Genomic DNA, 4,173 nt, shown 5'->3' on the forward strand with positions numbered 1-4,173 from the left:
TCTATTCATATACAAGGTAAAATAGCGTAGGGAGATGTAGCTACCATCAGACTAAGCCGATTTGACGGGACCCGACTGATTGTAACCCAATTTCACGACCCGTCTCGCAAATACCTTTGATGAACTGTATCTATATCTATCTATACACACACATACACAATCGCACACTAATACATTCACTACACAATTAAGATTCGTACTCTAAAAGAGCATAGCATTTAATGTTACAAATTTAGACAGGTACACTTACTTAGAAAAACTATACGTTACATATAGTTTTATACGAGTGAACTTAAAAATATTTGACTATTCGTTATAATCTGTAACGATTTTAGTATCAGTGGGCCGATTTTTGATTCTCACGCGTTCGAATTCAGAAAATTGTCACTGATAATAATAAGCAAGTCACCGTTTTCAACCGGTATTTTAGGTAATACACAACACGTTCACAATACAATTTACACACACTCATGCATTAACACACACGCCACAATTTTAAATTCATCAAACCTGTAATTAACCTAAGCTTTTTTAGACATATTAATCGTACGATGTAAAACTGAGTTATAAAGATCTGAAGAACTTTTTATAGATTTTATGGCCGTACTAGGCGATCGGATTGAAACAGTCCGCTCAGGTACAGGATAAAGCCCACTATACAAATACGTAAAGCTCAGTAAAACTATTAATTGAGCATGGCGCGTGCTTAAAACCGGAAGCCGTGCTAGAGATGGATGATCATTTAAGTTCTACACAACCCATTTCAAACTTAAATTGAATTGTGCCCCTTCTTGATGGTACAAATGTTGAGTGAAACAGAGGTACCTACGTATAATGTATTATTCTAACTATTTATTTTGAGCGAATACTCGTCCGCTTTTGGATTTGTTTTTTTTATTGGTATGAATCGTTAACATTATAGGAGCACATTTCACATTTTAATATGTGTATTTACCTTAAGATTATTTGGAGATTAAAATACTTACATAAGTAAATATAAAAAATAAACGTAAGGCACGAACGCAATTAAAAACAAAATTCCGGCATGAGACTCGACATAAAGTTAAACAGCTCGGAAATGCTTACAAATCTGAGTAATGCCGTAATATCCGTTCAGACGGCCCTGTTTGTGCTGTGCCGCTACATTGCTCCACTTTAAAAATTGTTTATGACATGCTTAAGAATCTTTTTAGATATTATACATTGCATAGAGGTAATTTTTGCAGATACCTACATTAGGAATTCATATTAAAAGCTCAGAATCACACACATACACACATACAGTAGGTACCTTGAAAGGCGCAATGTCATGTGCCTATCCTATGTATACACACTTTTATCCAAGTACACATTTTTTTACACACTTGTAATAAGTAATGTAAGCACATAATAATATGAATCGTTTTATAATATGGCTTGTTTTATATAATTTGTAGTTTACACAGCCCCATTAACATTGACTCCTGCCTTCACCTGTGACTTTTATGAATCTTTATAAGGCTATACATATAAACAAATTGAGGTCGTTACTTTCGAAGAAAAACTTTTAATATTACGTAATATAAATACACCTACTAATATGGTGTTTATAACCCGTTAATTATGCAATTTGTGAGAATAGTCACTGACATTAATTAATTGAACAAGTGGGCGGGCTCGTTGATATTTCTTTCTGTGTAAATAAGTTTGTACTTATTATTTTACATTGACGCAAATCCGTGTTTCTGACTCATATAAATTAATCAAAACTGGGTTATGTTATAATATAAAAATATCATAACATTATGTTAAGGTCACTAAAATGTCTAAAAACAACATCAAACCAATCAAAGATCTAATCTCGCGTGAGTCGCTTGAACAAATTTAAATGTGTACATAAATAATAATGGTATCCCATTTTCCAATTCATATAAGTTTTCGAGGTTAAGGGGTCATCCACATATTATGTCACAGTTAAAGAAATGAGTGAGAATATTTTCACTGCCTTCAAGATCACAAATAAGATATACCAATAATTGCAACAATACCTCTTCCTATCAATCAATCAATCATAATGACATTGCCTGTCCGCTATCACGGAGAAAAACTTCCGGCGGAAGGTTGCCGGCTAGACTGCGGGCGCAACCAACAGATGGCGGGCCGCTCGCCTTGACCGCGCCGTAACCTCAGACACCCTCCGGCGAGGAAAACATACAGTAAAAATAAATAAATAAATATCTGTGTTCATTACACAAATGCTCTTACCGGGATTCGAAACCAGGACCATCGGCTTAATAGGCAGGGTCACTACCGAAGTACCGACAGCGCAGGCCGGTCGTCAAATGACGTGACGGTATTTTATAGAAATATTAAAATTAAGTAGCTTCCGTAACGATCTGAGGATGTTACATTTCTAGTTTTCGAATGACCTCACGACGTTAACTACATATAACTTCAGATATTATACTTAGGCCGATAGTCCACTATCATATGTTTATCATAGAAATATGATCATAGGCAACATACCATCCTTTTTCTTCACGTTGGAGAAAAGGGGAGGCATACAGACCTATGATCATATCACACTATCACCACCAGCAACACGCTGAGATGAGGCCATTTCGTGGCACTTCATTCCTTTCTGTCTTGTTGTTATTATGTGTATTTTGTCTTACCTGTGTTCACGAATAAACGTTATTCTATTCTATTCTATCATATGTTTATCATATAAATATGATCATAGGTCTGTCTGTATGCCTCCCTTTTTTTCCAACGTGAAGAAAAAGGACGGCATGTTGCCTATGATCATATTTCTATGATAAACATTATATGATAGTGGACTATCGGCCCTAAAACCAGTTTTACGCTTTGATTGACTGCCAATTAAGTTATAAGAAAAGACACCAATCAAAAACTGTTTTGTATGTTATTGCTTTATTACATGTTCAACAATCGCAGAAACAAATCAGCGCCCTTGAATGGCATGAAAACAATGCATTGCCAATTCTTATCACCGGCCACACGTGGCGGCAGGTGAGCGAACTGCGTGCAACGGAACGTGCTCGATAACATTCGCTCGGTTCTTGATTGGCGCGAAATTGCATTCCAAATTTGAATTTTTACAGCCATTCTTTGATAAACAAATGTTTTTTTTTTTTCGTTTAGCAACAATATATGGTATCTGTGTAACCTGCCAGTCAAATCAGTTTCTTTATTCAAACTGTAAAACCTATTTTATAGATTTTATAATGAAACACTAGCAAATGACGTCAAGTTACTTGCTGTTATAGCTTTAGGGCTATAAATACTATTTCTATTTTAAAAATAGAAAATGGTCTGTATACCTAGGTAGGTATACTATTTTTAAAGTCTAATAATAACTGCAGCCTACGTTTCTCTTCTTATTGCGTTTCATAAAATAAATGCATAGGTACATGGTATAGAACAATTTATTTAAAATACTTGCAGTCAACCACAATATCCCTACTAGTGCATTAAGTAGGTACATAATTAAATTAAAATACTTTAGACTCTAGAGTATCCATTCAAAAACTACTTCAATCAGGAATATCCAACGTCTACTTACAATAATTTCAATAAATACCATTTTAATAAAGAACTTTCATTCACCCCGATAACGACCAGCAATTAAACCTAAACTTTGATCGGAAAAAAGTAAACGCTCGCGTGGAAGTTTTTCATTCCAAATCCAATGTTACCTTTATTGCCAGATACAGTAAGCAACTATTTAAACTACAAATTACTTTGGAAATAGTATTCGCGTGTTTTTACTTGAACATTTTCCATTAGCGTATTTTAGATTTCGCGTTCCATGTTCCATGGCCTAGTCTTTGTAAACTTATTCTATCATGGAGTATGAATTATACAATTTCACTGAATATTTATTTTTATACTAATTATTATTTGCGTTGGACGCTTGCCTGCATAATATTACCTATTTTTTAAATCCAAAGAGTTGACTGGATTAGTGCGGTGATCTGTATATAAGTTCAAGGTCTCCGAATTATGTGACGTCCCATACCTTAAGAAATCTATACTATAATATTACTTCAGTTCGAAGGTTGATAAAGGAGATCCATAATCCATATTGTTATTAGAAAGGCTTATTGCACTTTCATTTCAGCATTAAGCACCATTCTGTGATTGTGATGGAGGACCTGAGCATTTCTTTTT

The sequence above is a fragment of the Leguminivora glycinivorella genome, chromosome 5 (assembly GCF_023078275.1).
Source record: "Leguminivora glycinivorella isolate SPB_JAAS2020 chromosome 5, LegGlyc_1.1, whole genome shotgun sequence".
NCBI lineage: Eukaryota > Metazoa > Arthropoda > Insecta > Lepidoptera > Tortricidae > Leguminivora > Leguminivora glycinivorella.